General features: G+C 39.1%; 1 non-coding gene across 1 annotated transcript; it reads left to right on the forward strand.

The window, feature by feature from the left end:
* The first annotated feature begins 5,674 nt into the window (after positions 1 to 5,674).
* trnar-ucg (transfer RNA arginine (anticodon UCG)) lies at positions 5,675 to 5,747 on the forward strand. The gene has a single exon. It is a non-coding gene; the product is annotated as a tRNA-Arg (tRNA).
* The last annotated feature ends 20,218 nt before the right edge of the window (positions 5,748 to 25,965 follow it).

Consider the following 25,965-nt stretch of genomic DNA (forward strand, 5'->3'; position numbering starts at 1 on the left):
TCGCATACCACTTCCCCTTGGGCATGATTTTGCTCGGCGACCAGGCTCAGCGCACATCGACCTCAGATGTCTCAGAGCGGTGTGTCCAAGCGGCTGTATAAGAATAGGTAATAGGTTTATTCCATGCTGAAAAAAAGAAGAAAGAGAACACAATGTTTCGGCCGTGGAGTCTTCTTCATGTGTGAGAGAGACAGGACAGTAGGCAAAGGTAAAGTAGCGGGAGAACAAAGGTTTGAGGGTGGGTACCCACCTGTATAAGAATAGTGTTCTGCCGGTGCTGTGGTAAAGCTGGTTAAAACACCTGTTTCATAAAGAGGAGATCCTGGATCCGAATGCCAGCGGTACCTTTTTTCCTGTCTTGTTTTACAGAACATGTAATTTGGGACACTCAAAGAGGTCTTGATTTGGTTTTATGCGTTTATTAATTTCCTTTGCAGAACAACTTGTTTTTTTTAAATCATATAGCTTGCGAAAGATGAAATGCAAGCAAATTTTTTTGTTCACCAAAAGTATGTACAAGTATGTTGATTGTTGATTGATTGTATACAATGTATAATTTGAAATACATATTTTTCAGGTGTGAATGTGTATTTTCAGAATAAATTTCTAAACCAAATCATTGGGTTGATTTACTAGTTTCTACACCTGTAAAACCTATCTTTGATGTATAATAGACCTCTAAAGTTATCCGTATAATAGACCTCTAAAGTTATCCGGAACTCCTACCATATATGTATAATTGTCTTCTAAATTTATCCGTATAATAGAACTCTAACCATTTACGTATAATGAACATCTAATCATAGACGTATAATTGACGTATAACAATAGACGTATATTAGAATTTCATTCTAGACGAATTGCGGACCACATTTAGACGTTTAAGGTATGCGTTTAATAGACGTATATTATACGTCTTTTGCCCACTGGGTACAACGAAAAAAACACAACAACAATACAATTGTATAACAAAAGAAAGACAGAGACAACAGCCGATGTGCAAAAAACAACAATAGGCAGTGTGCAAAATAACAAAAAGGTAACAGGTTATGTGCAAGAACATGCATCAAAAGAATGAAATAAAGGGATAGAAATGATGGGGAGTGAGCTTTTGACATGTATGGTAGAGGTAGATTTTCAATGTGTGTTTGGGTTTTTGGTAAGAAAGAAGGCACTGTGAGGTTCAGATCATAGGTGAGAGGTGAGGAGAGAGTGAGAGAGGCTGGGAGTTTAATAGTTTGATAGTGCGGGGGTAAAAACTGTTTCTGAGTCTGGTAGTCCGGACCCGAATGCTCTGGTACCATTTTCCATGTCATGCTAAACGCCACAAATTGTGTTAGTCCAGTAGTATCAATCGTCCTAAAGTTACGGAAAATCGAATGCGACTGGTGTAATCAGCACACATTTTTTCAGAATAGTCGAGCTGTTTAAAACAGCAAATTCACAGCTTCGTGTCTTTTAAGCTTTGTGTTTCACTCTCCAAATAGAGGCACGGGTTCAAATCCCACTCCCGACAATCAGGCGTTTTACCCTCTTTGTGAGTTCGAGCCTCACCTGGAGCAATATAGCCTGTCTTTAGCTACTGAAAGCAACTGTCGAGTTTAGATACTCTTAGGTATTTGACGGAGATAAATTAACATCAAACGAACAAGGAAAGGTAAAGGTTTACTTCGAGTCACAATCAAAGAAGGCTCCACAGCTGAAACATTGTGTTTCCTTCTCTTTTCAGCATGGAATAAACCTACAGTACCTTATCAGGATGGCCGAGTGGTCTAAGGCGCCAGACTCAAGGACTCCTGTCTTTTCATCGCTTGGGTGTTCTGGGGTGAGTTTCCCGAAAACGATGAATCTTAGAGACGAACGAGCAACTTTACGATGTACGTAGGTAACATACAAGCTACTTTTTCGTGGGTTTCCCAAAACCCCTCTTAATCGATCATTTAACGAGCGAGTATAAAGTACTTCTTTGTTAACCCCGCCCCTGAAGTCGCTTAGCAAAAAGCATCACAAGTCGATTGACAAACAATTGATTGACAATACTTTCATTATATGGTGTAATAAAATAAATGACTGACATGCTGTAAAAGAAAACCAAGTTTAACTGTGTGAACAGTGTATGCGTCCTGCACGACGTCTTTGATTTAAAGCAATATTTTTTGTCACGCTGCCATCGTTAGGAATCACAGTGTTTCAAGAGAAAATACTGTTGTTATTTAAAGTTGTTGGGTGTGTTGGAACTCCTTTTTAATTGGTCTTATTAACATGACATCTGGAAAAATTAACTACTAAGCTTGGCACGTGTCACTCAACAAATACAGGACCTATAATCAAATTTAAAAACAAGTAGGTCTAAGCTTTACCGTCAACAATCAAGACAGAACATAAAACGGCATTCGAACTTAAAATATTGTATGGACCGCGGGTTTCGGTACGGAATGGAACAGGCGTAGGACTCAGGGAATGGGGTTGAACAACACATTTAATAACTCGAATCGGGAAAGGTACACACACAGGGACAGGGGTTACAGCGCTGCACCTACACTAACATACACACACACGAAGGGAAGAGACTGTATCTCAGCCTCCGTCCCACTATATACAGTCCGGTAGTCCCCAGGTGCTGTTCTCAGCCCGCCCTGCGTGGCGCTACATTGTAATACATGTTACATGTTTCACGTTCTTTATGGAATTTAAATACAATTTAAACCCCACCCCAAAAGTACTAAAAGAGGGAGTATTATTAAAACATTTGATTTATGAATATGAAATTTACCCAAGATGACTAATAAATTCATAACTGTATAAATAAATGTTCTTTTTTCGAATTTCCTCTTACATAGTACAACAAAATATCAAAATCCTTAATATAAAATCTTAGTATTCTATATTTCCAGAGAATTCCCATGATGTGAATTGAATGTGCTCTGTCTGGCGATCTCTGTCGCTAAGGTTGGCGCAAGAGGTAGCCAGTTTAAGAAGCACTTAGTGATTAACGAGTGGGTCGGGGAGCACGTAGATTACGAAGGATTATAACGTTCTACTTTAGTTACGATAGGTTTTAGGAAACACTCGTAAATCAACGATCGATCTTAAGAGCGAGTTTACGATGTTCTTAGCGCTACGATGCTTTCGGGAAACTCACTCCCTGGTCTCTGAATAGAAGCGTGGGTTCAAATCTCACTCTTGACAGCCGCTCCCTTTTCCCTCTCTTGCATTTGTCCCGTCTTCTTGTGCTCGCTAACAACGACAGGAAGAGGAAAACGGAGAAACCGATTTGTGGGCACCCGATGTGCAGGGAAATGCTTCGTGAACACTTACACGTTATTAGCAGAAAATCAAATGGGGTTCGATTTCTGCCTTAAAAACTGTTTGGGGTGCCTGTAATCGAGTAAAGATTTACGGCAAGGTATGCATTTAAAGGAGAAAGACCGAAATATAAATCCAGAAGAAGATTTCTTAAAACATATTGCTGTCCGTGCGGTTTCTCCTGTATTTAATTAATTGTGGCATTGTGAAATCAACCTGTAGCCCTACGGAATGCAGAGTGACAACGACAGGAGCAGAGAGGATTATATCAGAGCTCGAACAGAGAGTTCGAAAATATAGGCAGATCGAGTTATAGAACATTTGATTTAAACTTTCCTATCTGCTCGGCCTTACTGAAGTATTTGTAGCTGTATTTCATCTTCTGTCTATTTCTATACTTTACAGTAGATAGTGTTTAGCCAGAGAAGAGAGATACAAGCGCTATACCCCCACAGCAGCCGCCGATTCCGATAACCTTAACTAAAGCAGGAAGATCAGTTTCTGCTCGAGACAGTCGTTTTCTGAACTGTAAATCTCCAACACGGGCTGGAAACGCTGTGTGTCCGGACTCAGTGGTTATATAAGAAAAGACTCAGCGAGCTGCAGGCGCGGCTCATTGCTCTGCGCTCCCCGTGCTGAATGCGCGTGTCCTCCCTCATTCATTACCTTCATACACTCCTCTCAAACCACAGCAAACTCCCGGAATATTTCGGTGAACACATACTTTATTTCCGAGATCACAGGCAGAAACAATAAACACGATGAAAACAGGAAGGTATTATGATCGTAGGGGGAAATGCACACAAATAAATTTCCTAATATCCAATAAAATCTAGTCACGTTCTGATGCTATTCTGATTTATCTGAATAGTTTTGGCAGAGTTGTTACAGCAAAGAGACACATAAACTTTTTTTTATTTCATTCGAGCTGTAGTTTTGATTCAATTTGGAAAAACTGCACTCACCAGAAGCTGAAATGGGTCGTGTTTACATAATGCATAATGTAATAGCAACGTTTGGAGTTTAATCTTGCTACGAGTCCTTTCCTGTTATAGGAGGCGTTTTAGGACTTTTTTAGCTCAGATAAAGCTATCAATTCATCTTACATTTCTACTACATCAGTATTAGCAACGTTATCTTTACCTAGCACTAAATGTAGCTTTAAATAAGAGTACATTTTAAAACATATGTAAAAATAAATGCTATTCCATATATTGTAACTTTGTGGTATTTAGAATGTTTATCTGAGGATGCAAGGGAAAGTATTATACCTTGCGAAACATCCAAGACAAAGGTAAAAGAGGCTCATATTTTAATAAAATTTTCGATCAAAAGAAAACCACAATCTGTATTATATCATCGTCAATATCCCAAGACGTTCAGTTGAAAGATTTGAAGAAACCCTCCAAGAAGCAACTGCAGTAGCAGAGTTTTGTTTTGAACCGATGTTTGCAGCTCAAAAGTCCTCGTAAGAAGCAAAGACAGGGATGTTTTGAGTGTCACCATGATCCTCTTCTCAATCCAAAAGAAAGGTTTTATATGGTACTGATCCCACTAGAAAAAGAGTCAATTTCCACCTGCACTGATGTCCCTCCAAACGTTTTGTAAGACCTCTGGAAGATTATACAGTAGAATCCTGGTCCATTTCTTCTACTAAACGAGACTGTTAGTGAGTATTTTGATGTCGAACTGCGATTTATATAAACAGGAACTCTACACTACATTGGGCTACGCGTATGACAAAACGTGTGCGGTTGGAGTCGACCTTTCGATAGCTCAGTTGCTAGAGCGTAAAACTGTTTAAAAAAGCAGCGGACGATTGTTATGTAGCTGTTTTGAATCCGGCTCGAAGGATGGTGTTTTCTTGTTCCTTAATTAAAAAGTGAAAATAGCGAATTTGTCTTTCACTTTGACGTTCACCGAAAGCTCAGTAAACAGAGAAGCAGAATTCTCTTCACATCTAATTGTCTTGCTTTGGCCTTTAAAATGCGCTCTGTTGACTGTTCACATTTCCTAACACAATTAACCTGCGGAAAAAGTTCACTATCAGGAGTTTAGTTCAGTGGTAGTGCGCTCGTACTATATGAAGCTTCGTTTTCATTCGCCGGCGTCTCCACTCTGGATTCTCTTTAAACGCGATATCTTTCCTTCCTCGTGTGACTTCCTTCGTGTGTGAATTTCAGGGAGACACATAAACCCTTTGTCTGTTTTCAAGAGACATTTTTATAAAACCAGACAAAATGAAAGACGTAGTAATTAGACACACGTAAAAAACACGTGAATCTAATTGAGAAAATGCGGATCTGGACAATGTATTACTAGTAGCGGCTCTGAGCTCACTGTAGTGCAGTTGAGTAAGATGATAGTGGGGCCAGTGGCGCAATGGATAACGCGTCTGACTTCGGATCAGAAGATTGCAGGTTTGATTCCTGTCTGGCTCGTGAAGGTTTTACACCCGCTACTCAACACTCTTCCTAGTGTGTGCGGTCCTACACAACCTTACTATAGACTGGGTGAGTCTCCTGTTCCATCTCCAGTTCTTTCTGCACATAACGTCTGTTTCATCACCGTTATTGTAGGACCACAGCCACAGATATGAGAAGACATACTGTTCCGAACAACTGTCTTAAATAATCACGTTGAAAAAGTTGAAAATAAGTTTTTTTTTTCTTAAACATAACCTTACATTTGCCTGTAAAGTTCAAACTATTTTCTGTAGCCACAAATCCCCAATATTTCTGCCGTCTCCTGAGAAACACAAGTATAGAGTTAAAACACAATAAATAATGCCACAAATCTATTCAGTTAACACCCAGATGTGACAGAGGTGACTTGCACCCCCTTTAAATATGTATTTCCTAAATTTCAGTTCTCTTCCCTCCCCAAGATACCTGCAAATTCACTATCGCATATTAAAGGCTGTACATGCATTACCTGTAATACAGCTACTAATAAAAATATACATTAAAGTTAATTATTAATAAATAATACTATTATTCATAAAGACGTATTCATAAGATTCATCGTGAATAGTTGCGGTGTCTGGAAAGCAACTGTAGTTAAATATAGAAAAAAGAGTTGTAGTTATTGAGGCAATTTCAGGTAGAATGTAAGAACTAAAGTTAACTAGTCCCACAGTAATGCGGGGGGTCCTATCAATAGAAAAAAAAAATTGTAACACGAAAACACAACAACCACAAAACGAGAAGTCTTCAGGGAACCTAGGTAAATCCCTGTAGAGGACTAACAACTATAAAAACAAACAAACAAATGAAACAACTTCAAAAAATAAAGAAAAAGAACATTAAAAACATATCTGGGAAACAACAAAAACACAGAATCTAACTGCGAGAGCTTTTTCAAGTTTTCGGTACTCCATCGTGCTCCTCTCATCTAAGTAGATATCACTCAGGTCAGTTGGAGGTCCACAGCTGATGGTAACTTAAGTAAGTAGCTGTGTCAGCATGCATGGGCTGCAAAGGAATGAGGAAAGGTTTATTCCATGCTGAAATGAGAAGAAAACATAATGTTTTGGCTGTGGAGCCTTCTTTGGAATAAACCTTTACTTGTTTATTTAGACCAAATCTCCAGCAAATACCTAAAAGCACCTAAGCTCGTCAGTTGCTTTCGGTAGCTTAAGACACAGGCTACACTGCTTCAGGTGAGGTTCGAACTCAAACCCTCGGCATGACTCTGCTGTAGAAGTACCGCACGCTGACCGATTGCACAACTGGAGCTGTGTAACTCCTTCTCCTCATACAGACTTGAGCTGCAGAAACACAGGGCGAAAACTGGGTTTCGGTTGCAGATCCATCTCCACTTGGGGGAAAGGGACAGTAAAATAGCAAGGAAAATACAAGAGAAGAAACTGAAAGAATTGTGCTCACTGCAAACTAGGAAGGAAAGAGGTGGCTGGATACATAAAACAGCTCGGCGGATAATTTGTAACAACATTCTTTGGTGAATGGATTTCTCTTCAAGTTCCGCCGTGCAGTTTGAACGTTTGTTCTCCCAGATCAGTTGGTTATATGAGATCAGCTGATATAAATTAGGACTAATCAGAATCAATACAATTGATGTCTGGCAAAGGCAAATAACCTTTGTACATGATCTGGAATGTGACTGGTTAAATTTCAGCATAGTTACAACTTCCTTTATAAAGGGTGTGCACACTTATACAACCAAGGCATGGAAAGATTTTTTTTTAATTATTGTTCAAAAAAATGTTCCATTTTTTTTTCTTAAATGTTGTTGTTTAAAAGATCTTATTAAATGTGAAAAAATCGGACTGTGAAAAGGTCAAAATGTTAGTGAAAAAATCAGTCATGTGAGGAAAGATGGATTGTGGGAGACCCTTGACTCTCCATGTCATGCTGTATTTCTCTCTCATTCTACTGGGAATGATGGTGCTGTCGCTTCTGGATAAAGTCTGTCAGTGGTCATTCCAGATGGGTCAGGTATGACTGCACTTTGGCACAAGAAGAGACATGTGACTTGTGAGGACCCTGAGAGTGTCTTTTCTTCTAGAGCTCGGATAGCTCAGTCGGTAGAGCATCAGACTTTTAATCTGAGGGTCCAGGATTCAAGTCGTGCTTTTCTTAAATCTATTGTGAATGTCATTATAAATCGTCTTTTATCTTTCACTTTTCTAGCTGTACTGTGGTTATTTTAAATGTTCATCACTTGTATTTTCTCTAGTGTTTCCTTTCACAAACCGAAATTGTTCAAGGTGATCTTGTCACTCTACTCCAAGTAGATAATCTAAATCAGTGGTTCTCAAACTGTGGTACACGTACCGGCAGTGGTACGTGGCGTGCCGCCTGGTGGTACGCCAAATGACCCTGGAACTGTGTTGTGTGCGCTGAAAAATCGGGACGGGTTTTCATATTTTGTATTTTAATACGTGTCGAATACGCAGCCTATGTACTACGATACATTGCGTGCTAATACTTCAGTGGACACAAGAGATACTCTGTAATTCTATACCACTCTATAGGAATGCGTGCTACGGATGCAAGTGACCAATTGTATTTAAAAAAAGCTACTGTATCTCCAGCAAATAGGGAGAAAGGAGAATGTGTGTGATTTTGGAACAATGCCAACGTTGTAAACACAGGAATGCATAGAAATACGTGCTACGAACGCAGGTAATCTTGTGAGCACACGAAAGCGTGATACCAGAAAAATATTTAATAACTGTTCTAATTTGAGAAAAATACACCGAGCGTCTCTGTGTTTTGCTCCCATGCGCATGAAATAAAAACTTTAAATAAATACGGAAATAAAAACGGAAACGCGGAAAAATGCAAGCTTGCAGATTGCTAAAGCAGGTAAGCTACACTATTTTGAAGAACCTTATTTACCGTTGGCAAAAGAGCTGACACGTATTAAGTGTGGAGAAAAAGCTGCTAAACAGCTCGACCTGCTGCCCCCCTCCCCGTGAAAGACACAGTCATTCATAGAATTATTGAAATGAAGGATTATATCAAACGTACACTGATAGAGCGCGTTAAGATGAGCAGATTTTTTTCACTGCAATTAGATGAGTCTGTAGTCGATTTGGTCAATTTGCTCGTTTACGTTAGATACGAGTTTGAGGGTACGTCCCATGAAGACTTTCTGTTCTGTAAACCGCTACCAACAGGAACTACAGGAGAGCACATATTTCAGCTTCTGAATAAATTTATCGAACAGAATGGCCTCGACTGGATAAAATGCGTCTGAGTTTGTACAGACGGTGCTAGAGCAATGACAAGCCGACATAACGGTGTAGTTGCACGAATTAGAGAGGTTGCTCCAGAAAATAATGTACGCATTACAACATCCACCGCGAGACCTTTGCCGTCAAGAAAATGCCTGACGATTTAATATCTGTTAGACTCGAAAAATTGTATCAAGGCTCGAAAAATTAATTCACCTCTGCTTTGCTCAACTAAACAGGCTCACCCCTCTCACTGAAATGGTGCTTTTTTATTAGTTGTTGTTAATGTTTTTTTTTCCTGTAAAACACTTTGAGAAGCCACCTTTAAAGGCGCTATATCAAATAAAGTTTATTATTATAATATTTATTATATGTGTGTGTGTGTGATTGTGTGCGCACACACACGCTCATGTTGGTCATTGAGAATTTCTGGGGTTCCTATGAGATGATGACTTGTAGGTGGTACTTGGATGCTTTGGTTGGATTAGGGGTGGTATTTGGTCCAAAAAGTTTGAGAACCACTGATCTAAATGAAATCACTGTAGAGTACAGGGCACGCAGTGAGGAGGTCATGCAGTGAGTACTCTTGAATGCAACAAGAGGAAAGGCACACTGCACATCTGCGGAGTATCACGTCCGAGTTTACAGTGACATCAGAGATTGGAAACGATGTAGCTTTTTTATTAAAGGTTCAAGGAAACCTGAATATGTTTGCTAAGGTATTTCAGAATTACAGTCAAATCGAGTAAGATTGCTGCACAGATCTGCAGTCTGCAATTAGAATACTATTTGTGCGTTGTATAAAATACGCCGTTGTAGAATACTATTCGTGCGTTGTATAAAAAACTTTTTTAAAACAGGAGAGATACATTTAGGAATGCGTCTTCCTGTAAAAATAAAATCACTTCAAGGGCACTATAAGCACCGTCTGAAGCCTGCTTCACAAAGGAACTATTTTCAAAGGACCAAAGAAGAAAATATTTCACCAAGTAAGAGGAAGCATCTCAGAAAAAGGAGGTGGGGTTGCTTCTACATACTGTAACACCATAAGGTCAGACTACAAATGCCACTGTACAGAGTAATTTGCCAAGTGGTCTAAGGAGCTGGATGAAAGCTCCAGCCCCTTTGAGGGCATGAGTTGGAATCCCACTGCTGCCAAATATCTCCTTGTTAAGAATCACAGTTTTGTTGTTGTTGCCCCCATGTAATTGAATCAGTTTCAATAGAATTAATTTGAAAAGTAATAATCATATTTGTTCTGTTCCTCTTCTCATTGCAATTTGTACCGAAATATTTATTTCATTTTATTTTAAAAACGTGTTAGCCTTGATTGGAAGGAGGTGGCATTGCAGGCAAGGTAGCCAAATGTTAAGGCTTTTGTCTCGTAAACAGAAAGTCGGAGTTTCAAACCCTGTCCGTGCTTGTTTCACTTATCATGACGTTCCTTTATCTAAGTCTTTAAATGTCTTGCACTGTACGAATCTCTATAATAAGAAGAAAATAACTTCATAATCCTTCTGTTGTCCTACCATAATCTGCACAGCTTTTGAATTGACAATGTTTGTCTCTCTTCACACCCAATTTATAAATGATCGTCTCAGTGTAAAAAGGAACGTGTGTTTGGTACAGCCCCCACTCCATGGTGTGATCACAAACAGATCAGGTGAGCTGTTAGTATAGGTTAGAAGTATCATTCGATGCCCTGAAAAACTGACTTAGGGACGCACAGACTGTGTTTTTTGAACAAGTACACAATAAAATATTTATTGGAACAAATCATTGCCTGCCTTCAAGACTGTCATGCTAAACGCCACGTGTTCATCCGGGTGTCAGTTGTCCTAAAGCTTCAGAAAATTGGACACAATGGGTGCATTCAGCACAGTGCTTTCTAGTACTCATCAGGATGGCTGAGTCTTGTCTTTCCATGTTGCTTATGTGCCCTGGTCTCTAAGTGGAGGTGGGGGTTCAAATATCACTCCCAATAGCTAGGGTTTTTTTCCCTGTCTTGCACTGTTCCAGTCTACTTGTACTCACTGACAATCACAATAGGAGGAAAATGTAGAAACTGCTTAGCAAGAACATAAAGGACAGGAAAATGCTTCCCAAACACATAAATGTCTTTAGCAGAAAGGAAAATTAGATAGGCTTCGATTTCTGCATTTATATAATCCAATATATAAGCAAACAGCACAAGGGGACTCTTCAGTCTACTCCTGTCCTACAGTAACACAGATTGAAACCAAGGTTGTTGCAGCTTCAAAGCAAAGCTCTTACCATTCTTACCAGCAAGATTTGTTTTTTCAAGGAAGGAAACACTAATGTAAAATATACTGTAAATAGACAGGAAGTATTCTTAAGTTAAAATTATAATAATAATTGTTAAAATAATCATTTTGTTCTCTCTTGCAGTAACTGATTATAATATTTGTTTGTGGTTTGGTGATTATTGAAAGCAGAACAATTGTCAGTAACGTTTGAAACATACAGGCATGTGTCTCCTGCAGTTACTGAAGATTTTTCAATGTATTTCTCTGTGTCCGCGTGCCTGGTGCATCTTTATTGGACAAAGTCTTTCTCCACTAAAAGAAGGAAAGAAAAATTTGATTATTGTTAGTTCATCAGTTGTTTTGATCAAATTATTATAATGCAGTGCCAGGTACAATTAAGGTATATTATGTACATGAACATCATGTCTGAGACAGTGATGCCAGCTGACTATCGCTGGAGGACAGTTCATCATGAGTGTGTAAGTAAGCATAATGAAGGAGAAGAGATCGGCCTCTGTGATGGAGTGTCCAGTGACACTAACTATCTGTCCTACTGTTCTCTCCTAATGTAGTGGGTGAATGTAAGGTTTCTTTCTTGTAAAATATAATCGAGTGCATTTTTGCTGCTGAAAATGAATCTTGTGCATTTCAATTCTGTGTTCATCTTCCGATATTGTCACCTAATTCTGTATGTCATTTCATCAGACTGCTACATTTGTAGGAGCTCAATTGCATTAGATTGCATAGTGATAGTATTTCTTGCTTTTTAAATACTTCAGTCAAAAATGTTGAGAAAGTGCTCCTGTTTTCACCATTCTAAGAACTGTGATGCAACAGAAATATTTACTCTCATAAAAGAAGTTGAGTTCTGTTACAGTCTTGAGTGACACAAACCTTCTCTTTTACTGCACTACACTTCTCCAGAGGCCAGTTCAGCACACAAGGATCCTCAGGCAAACAAATGCTATGATCGCTTGATAAAAGCCATTTCTCATCCTTTCTTTTAGTGTCAGTGCTACTATTGTATGCAAAGGAGGCAACTTGAAACTGAAAGATGTAATCGCCTTACAGAGAGTCTTCATGAAGTCGTGCGTCGGGTAGCGTTCCACTGTCAATTGACTGGGCTTGTGAAGAAACCAATCTCATTCAACGACCATACAAATTGCACACCTTAAGACACATGAAGATAAATGTGTGTGCTGATTGACACAAAAAATGTCACTTCACATTATCCGCAAAGCTGTTTTACTTGTCCAACCTCCTCTTCCTACTTTGCAGTAAGCACAATTCTTTCAGTTTCTTCTCTTGTATTTTCCTTGCTATTTTACTGTCCCTTTCCCCCATGTGGAGATGGATTCACATCCGAAACCTAGTTTCACTCTGCGTTTGTGCCACTTTTACAATCTGTGTAGGAGCTTTTCTAGGGAAGTCCAGTGGTGCAATCAGTCAGTGTGTGGTACTTGCACAGCTGTGCACAGTGGAGTCATGGTGAGGTGGTGAGTTCAAGCCTTCTCTGGAGCCATTAAACCTTTTGAATGTTTTCCATCCATAAAAAGTTCATTTGCCCTAGCAGTTTCACTGTGACTTTGCAGGTAAAATATTAATAAGGAGAATAATGTTTCGTATGTGATAAAAATAACCACACCAGAAAATATTGAAGAGAAATTGCTTGTTGCACTATTCGCAGCAGGCACTCAGACACAAAAACTTTCCTGTCACTAAAGTAAATTCATGAAGAAGAGGAGTGACATCATTGCAAAGGCGATATTTTCTGATGGCTGTTTCGGTTAACAATTATTCGTGTTAGAATTACTACTGTCATTACTACTAATAGTGATAAAAACAGAGGACTCACAGCTCTCTGGGTGTTGGTCTGGACTCTAGAAAGTGTTTCTATTTGTAAGTGGCTCTGGACCTCAACACCTGTTGATGGGCCACTTTTGTCAGACACACCAGTGGAGCCCAAGCCCACCTACACACACATTCACACACACTGACAGATATACACCCACACACTCACACACATGTATTCTCACAGACACTACACACACTCACAGACACAACACAAATTTATACATTCAATCAGACACTCACGCACTCACAGATATACACTCACACACATTCACAGACACACACATAGACACCGTATACATACATAGACACGGCATACACTCTTAGGTACAGATACACTATAACTAACACTAGTGCAGATACTGCTAATATTGCAACAGTAACACTATCACCAAAACATACACTATTCTATCATTGTTACTAACACTGACACAAACTACTTATAATAACACTAATGCTATCATTAAAACTAACACGACTACTACTATAACACTATAATTATAATTAATATTAACATGAATATGAACACTAAAACTAAAACTATCGGTAGCGCTATCATCATTAATACTCACATGAACACTAGCATTAAAACTAACAGTTGTACTCTCATTAATATTAACATGAATACACTAGTATTAGTATTAGTTGCTACCCATGACGTCACATCGCTCTTTGTGACGAAGGCGAGACACCTAGACGCGCACAGTGACGTGACGCCTGTCGCCGTGTTTACCATACTTATGATTTATAAACACTGGAAAAAATGCATTTAAACTGTTACTTACATACATGTGTCAACTTGGAATATAATTTTCTAGCTCTAGGATAGAGTTACCTAAATAATAATATGAATAATCATTGTTTAATTTTGGATTGAACATTATTAACACTAAACGCAGTATGGTAATTAATCGATACAGTCTTTATTGACTGTTTACTAGATATTTAAAACAGGGTCAAGAATGGGAAATGAATCAGTACTCACCAATCGGTGAAGTTAATCGTTTATCCTACGGTTCTTCAGAGATCAATAACTCTCCTCCGTGCACTCAGCGCGCGTGTCTGTGACATCACAGCGCTCTTTCTAACAGAGCAGAGCGCGTCTCCGCGGGAGGAGACTCCTGTCCGGAGCCCGGGGGGCTTTTCTTACAGATAAAACATCTCCCAAAAAAAAATACATACTGGGCTGTGAAGAGAAGCGAATCATAACAGTTGGAGAAGGAGAGCGGCAAACCAAGAAATGCAATTAATTAAACAGGGAAAAAAAATTTGTTTACTTCGCAGATTAATGTGTTACAAAGCGTACCCGTGTGGAGCAGTAGAGAACGAGCACGAGTCCCTGAAATAAGAGCTTTTAACAGTTTTACACGAATCTTCAGAGTATAGAAGCCAGGAGGATCAGACTCCTGATCCTAGAGGATAAAATGTGTATCCTGGTTTTATTTCCACCCAGTTCTCAGTTCCATAGGTAGTCTGATGATTTAAATGAACTGTATAACTGTTACAAGACTTCATCTAATTGTAAATTCATAAGACTGTCTGTGAGACACTTGTGAGAGCAGCTGAATCCCAGGGCTGGTGTGGATCACACACAGACAGGTCTTCTGTGTGATCTGAGTCCCACTGCTCAGAGCTACAGACTGGTCAACTGGTCACTATAGTAGTCACAACCATCGGACCATCAGCTACTAATAATCAATATGATGATCAGAGTGTCAATACTGGTGTTTATAAAATAAATACTAAAATCATTCCACACTCACTTGCATTATAAAACACTTAGAAACATGTTTGGGGGCTGACATACAGTAAAGAAAGTAATACAGAAGGGCTGGAGGTCCTGGAAAGGGTTAATAGAAGCTTCTTGCTTCTGACCTGGAACAGAGCCAACAGCTGCCAGATCAGTGACCCCTGAGCCCAGTTCACAGAGTGGAGAATTGGGAGCTCTTCTGTGTTTCTGAGAGGCTGGGAGGAAGGAGAAAAGGGGGAGATGTGACCTGAGTTCAGGCTGTTCTGTCTGATATTATTCATGTAGCAGCACTGATTGTCTGAATGTCTTCTGGATCTGGACTGTCAGGACAAAGAACAGTATGGAGTTGAGCTTAGATAGATAGATAATACTTTATTAAACCCCGTAGGGAAATTGATGTGTTACAGCAGTCCAGCCCAAGACAAGCAAAACAGACATCAGAATAGTTATAAAACAAAAGACAACAAAATAAATAAAAATAAATAAATAAGTACATACAGTAGGTGTGTGCAAAATGTGCTGATCATAGTCACTGTAAAAACAATAAAATATGTGCAAAATGTGCATAGGTTTATACAGACTGATTGTCCAAAAAGTACAATGGAGTAAACATGCTGTCCATAGAGGAGCAAATGAAGGGCTAACAGTCCTAGCCTAGGGCAGCGTTATACACCCTGACCGCCGCCGGGAGGAAAGACCTGCGGAAACGTTCCCTTGAACACCGTAGCTGGAGCAGCCTGTTGCTAAAAGTGCTCCACTGCCCAGTAACAGTCCCATGAAGCGGATGAGAGGTGTTGTTCATGATGGCTGTGAGCTTGGTCAGCATTCTCCTCTCAGCCACCACCTCCAGGGGGTCAAGGCTCATTCCCAACACAGTGCCAGCCTTCTTTATAAGTTTATTGAGCCTATTTGCATCTTTTGTCATGATGCTGCTGCCCCAGCACACAACAGCGTAGAAGATGGCCGCCGCCACCACTGATTCATAAAAAATGTGTAGCAGTGTTCCACACACACCAAAGGACCTGAGTCTCCTAAGAAAATAGAGTTGGCTCTGACCTTTCTTGTACAGGGCGTCAGTGTTACCAGACCACTCCAGCTTATCATCCAGGTGTACCCCTAATTACTTGTAGGAATGTACGCCCTCTATGTCCTCACCTTGGATGGAAACAGGGTTCAGCGGAGACTTATTCCTTTGAAAGTTGAAGATCATTTCTTTGGTCTTGCTGGTGTTAAGCTGGAGATGGTTAAGATGACACCACTCCAGAAAATTGGTAATCAAATTTTGCTTCTGTCTGAGTGTGAGTCTGAGCTGTGAATCTGACTGAGAAGAGAATAATGATTTGTTATTCTGCCTCTGAGGATTTTTCTTCTTTGCCAAGTGGTGTTACATCCCCTTCAGATACTCTGCACAGACTGCCAGAGAGAGATGGACAGATACGAGCACACGCAGCGAGAGAGATATACTTCTTCATTAACTTTGAAGCAAGTGTTCATTTCTTTTCTGGAACAAGTTGTTTCTGAATTTCAAGAAAGTCATACAACTTCTGAAAGATAAAATACAAATCTTGCTTATCCGGACAGAAGAAATATTGCAAAAAAAAAACAACAAATGCCAGTGATTTTTTCTCCTTTTAAAGAAAAGTGGAGAAAAACAACAGCAGTTCATCTCCGTCGGCTTGATTTAGCTTAATACAAGTATTCACTTCTTTTTTTCTGAAAATTACAGCCTGCGAAAGATTAAATACAGTTCTTGGTTATTCTTCGTCAGTGCAGAAGAAATACTGCGGGCTGGCAGGAAAATGCCAGTATTTTATTTCCTTTAACTACAAACGTGAATGGTGAAAAGCAACGGGGGTGTCTCTCTGTGCAGCTGTTAAACAAAGAGCTGGCGATTCAAGCCCACTCAGGGATGCGCTTCAGATTGTTCTGATGTAAACATAATCTCCGTTAACAATTAATGGGATTTCTTCGCAACACGTTAACCCTCTTGAACTTTGCAGGAAATGTGTGTGTTTTACTCGTGTGGAACTACAAGTAAAAAATTAAGTACCTAAGTCAATGTCCAAGAAAACCATTTTCACGTGAGGAATTGTAGCTTTAACTGGCTGTCGGGAGAATTAATTTATACTACGCAAAAATATTTTAAAACTAGATCACAGATTTGTTGGAGAATTTGACAATCCTTGACAATCTGGGTTATGTACTCAGTATGCTTCCGCTGCGCCACTCTGCTGATTCAACACGACTGCTCTTTCTTTGCTTTCTAAAAGTGCGCCCGAGATGAAATGTCTCAACGGTAAACGCGGACGTCACTTTGAGCACTTGGTCTTTTGTAGTACAAATCATCACACGCTGCTCTACATGGGCGTGTCTTCAAGATCGTTGTGAACCAAAGCTTCCGCTTTCCGAGGCTACTGATTCTTTCGTCGTTAATTCCCAAATCTTCAATGAGAATCAGTGAAACGAAAACCAAACACATGCACACACTCGCGTCCTAGCGTGAAAGAAAAATGATGGAAGCATTTGAGAAATAGCAAGTGATTGCTACCTCCACACAGTTTATAACGCTGAAAATGATGCAGGAAGGACAGCAAAGTTCTAAAAGCATCGGTTGAAAAGCATCTACATAAGATGACAATTTCTCATAAGTAAAATCTTCAGCTTTAAAAGATTGTCATCCATATTTTTTTGTTTTACTCTTTTTCACATAAAACGCTTTCGATAAATAAACTGTTTTGTAATGAAGGCTGCATTAGAATATGCGTATCTAGCTTTGTTCAATTAAATCGGGACATGTGCCAGTCTCAAATTGATCACTCTTTGCAGGAACACTACGGAAACCTGCAGATGTTCGTTGGGAGAAGTGACTCCTGCAAAAAGTGTAAATCGTTGAGAAAAGGACTCCTCTCGCGAATATATTTCCAATTTCTAAAGAGCCGATTTTCTCGATTTTCGCCATTTTTTATTTTTTTCCGGTTCAGATATTGATCACGTTCGAAAGATGATTTTCAAAATGGACGTGTTACCTGCAAAGTCACCGTGAAACTGTTAATGGCGAAAAGATTCATAGTATTTATTTTCTTAGAATACCAATGTAATTTTTTAGCATTCTTTCAAACAATTTCTTTATAGCTAAAATAACAAATTCATTCCATTCCATCTTATATGTGTTTAATATAGTCTAAAATATTTTCATTTGTATGAAATCAAACTGAAACGTTGCCACTCTGTGGTCAACATAAGATACATATTTCCCCAGATTCTCCTCATTTGTATCTTCCTAGACACAATTCCCCAGACACACACAATTATACAGCCACACATACAATTGATGACGACTTGCCTTCATATGTGTCAAGACTGTACTAAATGTGTTACACTTTTTTGCATATAAGTAATGATATTAAAATATTTTTAGTCTGAATAATGGACAGTTTATTTACAAACCTTTTTTTCTTGGTTTCCTACAACCTATTGAGATATAGTGTGAGACAGATAGCTGTATCTACGGAAGAGTAAGCTTTTCATTTTAGAGGATGAAATAGTTTGACGTAGTTAGGAGTAATTAAAGGAATTAAAATATAGAATCTAACCACATTCACAAGAAGTAAGAAGTAGAAGAAGAAAATGGCAGTTTGTTGAAATTAATTTACTAGGTGAAACACATACTGTAAGTAATTACTAAAATACTGTTTTCTTGTTCCCAGGAAAACTCCTCTGTGATGAGCTGCAGTCTGAATATGATGATGTGGAGAACAATGAGAATGATCCCATCTCAGGTGAGGGCTGTGGAAGCCAGGGGAGCTCACAGTGGGCGTGGGAGGTTCAGCAGGTCTTCAGATAGTTCACAGGGAACCATTCCAAAGTCAACTAGACCCAGGACCAGACCTTAACTGTGGTTCAGCTGCAGGGGGTCTTCAGGGTTTAATCCCAGCACATTGAGAAAGAGGGTTTCTTACAGTGGGTCTGACTCAGTCTCTGGAGTCCCATCTGGAATCCCTGCTGAGAAACAATACATTTCTGAATAAACATCTATTATTCTATTAGTGTTTCCTATTCATATATTCTGTTTTCTATAGAGTTTATAACAGAAGTTTGGAAGAAAGATTTTATCCTAATCTCACTTGCTGTTCTTCTAAATTTAAATGTACCTATTGGGATGTTTTCACAATTAAACAATTACACAAATACAGCAGGGAATACCTGAGCATTTGAAAACCCTGGTAGGCATGTGTAACAGTACTTATACTCATCCGAAATAGGGGATTAAACACAACAAATGTGTCATCATGGATAAAGTCAGAGAGCTCTCTGAAGAGTGCATATGAGGTTATTCACCAATCTCCCCTCAGAAGTGCCAGATGCTAACAGTCTATTATAGGAGGTGTTCCGTAAGTGTAATCCCTGACAAGGGAGGATTTACAAAATATTACATGGATGTAAATAAATATGATTTCTACTGGACTTTATGTACAGTACTATAGAAATTACAATATAACATTTTTAGATGTTTTTAAGCGAGACACATGATCTAAGACATACATCTGTTTTTGATGATTCTGTTTCTGTTTCATGGGGGATATGAAAAAATCTGGAGGGCACATATTCTGTATTTTTTAATTTTCTATTCTTGCCATGACATACTTCTGGGACTTTTTACATTAAGGGCTACTAGGTCTGAAGCAATGTACCCAGATATCAGAAGCTAGTTACTAGTGATTTTTTGGAATAAACTTTTGTATTCCAAAATGTGTACACTCTAAACAAAAGGCGAACATAGCTATAATTTCCTATATATCCTTTCAGTAAATAATTAATAATTATTAAATTCTAGTATTGACTTCTTTCACTAACATTTTCACATAATGGCAAGAATGCCCATTGCAAGTTTCTCAGTGTTGATTGTGCCACATGTATTTTGTCTCTTGACAGATGCTTCACACAATTTATATCTTTTCCACAACCTTGTTTCTTTGAGTAATGAGATCTTGAGGGTCTGTTTCTGTATGAAATACTCTGTTTTCTGTACCCTGTTCACCTCTTCTGCTGACTGTGTGTCTCTGGCAGGTGTCTCTGCCATTTCTCCTGAAGTGCAGAGTCTCCTGGCCACACAGTCCATTGAAGATGGATGTGACTATGATGATGTCGGAGTCTCCTGACCACACTACCCTCTGAAAAAGGATCTTAGTATGATTATGTCAGAGCACTGTGCAGCTTTGTAGAGGATTCGTCCTGAAGTCAGATTAGAGTTTTTAACTGAGCAATACCATTATGATATGCCTTGTGTTTCTGAGTCATCCCTGTTAAAATACTGTTATATTTCCCTTAATGTATGTAGTTCTGTAGGTTATGAGGTGTTTGATTTCAGATTATCCAGTAACTGTACAGCTGAAAACCTGTACAGTACCCACACAGTCACTGTCCTAGTGAGACCTTGTTACTGTGTCTCCTGCTGTGTCTCTCAGGCTGTAAGACTGACCTGCACTTTTATACCTTTACATTGAGAGACACTGCACTACAACAGAAGGTCTATATGTCCTGCAATTCTGAGATAAGAACTGAATTGTGATTGTTGTTTCCCTTTGTCTACTGATTACAGATGTGTGTCATTATCAGAACAAGTAGATACAACATTAATTAATGATCAGTTAATCTGGCCTGATTTCATGTCACTGCCACTTACAGAGTGCTACATATGGAAAATAATCTGCATACATTATAATTGCATCTGTATATTTAGATGCATAAAAGCATCTCACACACAGAACAATGAAGAAAATAACTCTTACCACCATTCAACCCAGGACACAGCAGCGAGGCTCAAATTTTAGACTTTTCAATCTGAACTGATGACCCTTCCTTTCTAATGAGCTTTTCAAAGACTGAATGTAACCTACTGTATATGTTGTTGTTTTTTGTGCTGAATGATTTTTTTTTTAAATCTTAATTACTCGGATAAGACAATAAGACTAGTGTTGATAAGATGATTGTTGAGCAGGCATCTGAACACACAGAATGAAAGTCTCATTCCTGCTCAGTGGCTTTTCTGGTTCTCCTTTTAGTTTAATTTAACTTTTTATATTTGCAGAGGAAATGTTTAATATGTTGTTAATCTGATTTATTTACTACACATTGAATGTACTGTATCACTTTGAATTAACCTTTTAAATAAAGCTTTACTTTTCATTGATCTGGTAAAAGTCATTTTCCTGGTCAGTAATAAAATAGTGAAAATGACAGTAGAATCTTGCACAACAATGTATCAAGCTAAGATTGTTTTCCTCTCTAGCAATTTAGAATTATGTTTTAGAGTAGTACAGCTGTGAGCTTTTGAAAGGACGTACATTGTGTTTCCACATCATACTTCCTGATACAAATAATGTTTCCATGATGATAGAACTTCACAGATCCAGCAGCTTGGTAAATAAGTATAATAATACTGTAGCCAGATGATGAATATCAAGGTATTGAGTGCTCAGTGTGTAACGAACAGTTCTTTCCGGACCCTATGCGGACGACACAATCTGAAGAAGTGGGGGAACACTAGGGAAACGTCATGCAGGAATACGGGGCTGAAGACAGGGGGGCGTGTCCAAGGTGCGCTGGTGCACGGGGGAGGTGTGGCCGAGGCGAACAATCCAAAAGAGTAGTCCTTAGGGAATATCCAAAACACAAGGGTAAGTCCAAAACCAGGAGATCCATCAGAACAAAGAATTAAAAACCACGAAGGCCGGGTCAGAACTGGCGGACGGGGAACAGGAACGGGAACAGAGGTTAAAACCTTAATGGGACCAGGCGCTTCCAGGTCCCGGACTCGCACGATATGGAAATCAGATGCAGAGCCCGGATGAGCGTCAGCGCCTGGCTTTTAAGGTGGGCTGGGAATGGGAAACAGGTGCAGAGAATAAAGTCTTGAGTGAAAGGGCTGGAGCACCCTTAAGGAGGGGGGACTATAATCGTGACACAGTGCTTCGGGTTTAACTTCCCTGGCTGAGGAAAGCATAGTGCTGGTAAGAGATCAGTGTCTTCACATCCCCTCCCCAGGGAGAAAATCCTGCAGCAGTGGTGTTGCAGTGGAGGGAGGGGATAGAAAAGAGGTGCCCAGCACCCTCTGTAGCCAGAGAGCTGTTATTAGCAGGGAAGCAGAAGTACGAGGTTAGAATTTGACCTCCACCTAAACTTATCTGAATAACATTATATACAGATGCAGCCACTCAGAACACACAGTATTTCTTCCAGTAAAAGTTGTGCGGTGCCTTATGCAATTCACTGGCCAAAGACGATCAATAGGTTGCACTTAAATGTTAGTGAAACATTTACTTCATTTATTCTGTTTCTCTACTGTGCATGTTTGAATCTACTTAATATTGAATATTAATATGGAATTTTACAACTAAGGCTAAATTTTGGTAGCTGAAAATAAAAACAGAAGTACTATTTAGCACAATTTTGTTTTGATTTGAACCAATGTTTGCATCTCAATAATCCATTCATCCTTGAAAGAAGCAAAGACAGATGTGTTTTGAATCTCACAATGATCCTGTTCTCCATCCAAAAGAAAGGTTTAATGTGATCCCACTAGAAAAAAAGTCAATTTCCATCTGAAATGATGTCCCTTCAAACAATTTGTAATATCTCTAGAAGTTTATACAGTAGAAGCCTGGTTAATTGCTTAAATTTAAACTAATCAGGACTATGGGAATGAGATTTGATTTTGAACTGGGATTTAAATAAATAGGAACACTGCACTCCATTGTGCTTTTTGTATGACAAAAGGTGGGATTCCTGTGTTTTTGATAACTCAGTTGTTAGAGCGGAGGAATATAGTGGGAACAGTGAGGAATCCTTCGGTCTCTGGTTTGAATCTGGCTGGAAGAAAGGTGTTTTTTATTTTCTTTAATCAAAAAGTGAAAATTTGTCATTCACTTAGACGTCCAACGAAAGCTGAGTGAAAGGTGAAGAGCCTCCTGTTCTGAATTCTCCTCACGTTTTCTGGGCTTGTAGACTCCTCACTCTTCCTAAAAGTGCTGCAGATAAAGGTAGTTGTCGGGAGTTCAGTTCAGTGGTAGAGCACATGCCACTCATGTATGAGGCTGTTTCCATTCAGCGGGGTCATCATCCTAGATTTCTTCCTAAACGCGATATCTTTCCTTACTCGTGTGGCTTCCCTCGTGTGTGAATTTCAGCGCGACACATACACATTTATCTGTTTTATAGAGATTCTATTTTAAATCAGTTAAAACGAAAGAAGCACTAATTAAATACATGTAGAAAACACATCTATCTAATTGACAAAAAGGGGCGATGTATTAGTAGTAGTGGAGCTGAGCTCTCAGTAGTGCAGTTGATGTTGTTAAATCACTTATTATGTTTTTAAACCACTATACTAAGCACTGGCATGGTGGTGTGTGCAATCCTACCCAACCTTTCTATCGACTGTATGAGTCTCCTGTTCCATCTCCAAATCTTTCCACACATTTTGCCTGTTTCACCACCGTTATCATTAGACTATAGCCACTAATACGAGAATACTGTTCTGAAAGACTGTCTTAAATAATAATGTTGAAAAGGGTAATGATAACAGTTTCTTCATTAAGGTAACCATACATTTGCCTGTATAGTACAACTTATTATCTGTATCTGCAAATCCCCAATATTATCTCATGAGAAACAGAAGTATAGAGTCAAATCAAATTACATAATACAACAAATCTATTCAATTAACACCCAGATGTAACAGAACTAATTTAAGACTTACACCCCTTTAAATATGTATTTCCTTAATTTCAGTTCTCTCCACCGGGATACCTGGAAATTCACAAAAGCATAATACAGCTACTAAAGTACTAATGTTAAAGATAACATTAAACTTTATTATTTAGATATCACACTTTTATTAATAAAATATGTATTGATAAAATTCCTTGTGAATAATTGTAGTGTCTGGAAAGCAATTTTAGTTAAATATAAAAATAATTTTCAAACAAGTGGTGCATCAGTTCATTACTTAATGACGATATTATTTCCACTACATTCAGGACAGTTCTAATGTAATCTATTGTTCCGCTTAGTCTGCTACTTCAGTAACATCTAATGGGCAGCTGCTGTTATTTTAGGTTTGTTGCAATTGAGAACAGGTTCAGTACAGAGCTGCTGACAAATTTCAGAGGCCAAGTTTGTTGCAACTGACCCGTTGTAGCTACCAATCAGCAACAAGGAGAAACAAACATCAGTTTTGCCTTTTTTTTAAAAAAAAGGGAAACAGAGTAGTAGTTATTGAGGTCATTTCAGGTACAATGTAAGAACTAAAGTTAACTAGTCCCAGAGTAATGCGTGGGGTCCTATTAACAGAAAAAAAATAGTTGTAACCCAAAAACACAACAAACACAAAATGAGAAGTCTTCCGGGAACCTAGGTAAATCCCTGTAGTTGTCTAACAACTATAAAAAAACAACCAAACGCAACAACTTCAAAAGAAAAAGAACATTTAAAAACAAATCTGGGGAACAACAAAAACAGAATCTAATGCAAGAGCTTTATTAAGTCTTCAGTGCTCCACTCACCTCAGTAGACCTCTCTCATATATTTGTGTGCAGGTCAACTGGAGGTACACATTCCATGCTGAAAAGAGAAGGAAACACAATGTTTCAGCTGTGGAGCCTTCTTTGATTGTGACTCGAAATAAACCTTTACTTGTTCGTTTGATGTTAATTTATCTCCATCAAATACCTAAGAGTATCTAAACTCGACAGTTGCTTTCAGTAGCTGAAGATACTGCGCCAGGTGAGGCTTGAACTCACAACCTCAACATGACTCCGCTGTGCACTGCTGTATAAGTACCACGCGCTGACCGATTGCGCCACTGGAGCTGTGCAAGTTGTGCTCCTCATACAGACTGACGCTGCAGAAACAAAGGGTGAAAACGGTTTCGGTTGTGGATCCATCTCCTCATGGGGAAAAGCAACAGTAAAATAGCAAGGAAAATACAAGAAAAGAAACTGAAAGAATTGTGCTAACAGCAAAGAGGGACGGAGGGAGGTGGTCGGACAAGTAAATCAACCCGGCGGATTATTTGTAGGGACATTTTTGAGTCAATCAGCACACGGATCTCTTCATGTGCCTTAAGCTGTGCAGTTTGTATTTTCGATGTCGATCGGTTTCTTCAGAAGTCCAGTAAATTGACAATAATGGAGAACTAGCTGTTGAACCCCGTCGTGAAGACCCTCTATAAGGTGATTGCATGTTTCATTTTCAAGTCGCCTCCTTTACACGCAATTGCAGCCCCGAAACTGAGAGAAAGCATGAGAAATGGCTTCAATTTCAATGTGAATCGCAGTACAGGCTCGATGGCTTCACATCTTCCATCGATCACATAAAATTGCAGTAAAGCGCTCTAAATACGACTCTAAAGTACTGGGAAAGATGATTATTTTGAGCGTGCCTCCCAGGGTCTGCTACGAGGCTGAAGTTGGCTTCTTATTCGCCAGCTTCTTCTTCGCGTTTTTCGTTCCACCTTAAATGCTGCTGCTGTGATGTTATGTCGCCTTTCGCCTGTAGATGGATCTCTTCGATCAGTACTAATCCGGCTGGAATACTGTAGACATCCTCAGTGAAAGGGAATATCCAAATAAATAGCGACTGTCCAAATTATATTTTTGTATGGAATATATTTCAGAAAATCGCAAACCAATTTTGAAAACTCACCATAACACGGACTTACACTGGGAAAAGGTGATTGCACTTTCTGCTTATTGCTACGGCCTTCCCCCCCAATTATGAAAATGTCTCACAGTTCTGACACCGACGTGTGAAAGACAATGTAACAGACTATCAAAATCCTGAAGTACAAAAAATTTTAATGCACCAGTTTTTTAAATATGACCCTCTGATCTTGGCATGTCAGAATACATTGGGAAAAAGTATGGCACGAATTGCACGAATTGCAATAGCACACATTGTTGAGAATATCACTGATCTTGCCGATATTTGCAGGGGTTACGAATATTTTGTACATGTTGAACTACAACACGTAAAATTTGAGCTCCTTAGTCAATATCACCGGGAATGTCCAATAATGACGAACATCAGTA

The sequence above is a fragment of the Atractosteus spatula genome, unplaced genomic scaffold, assembly GCF_055471065.1.
Source record: "Atractosteus spatula isolate fAtrSpa1 unplaced genomic scaffold, fAtrSpa1.hap1 Scaffold_108, whole genome shotgun sequence".
Lineage (NCBI taxonomy): Eukaryota > Metazoa > Chordata > Actinopteri > Semionotiformes > Lepisosteidae > Atractosteus > Atractosteus spatula.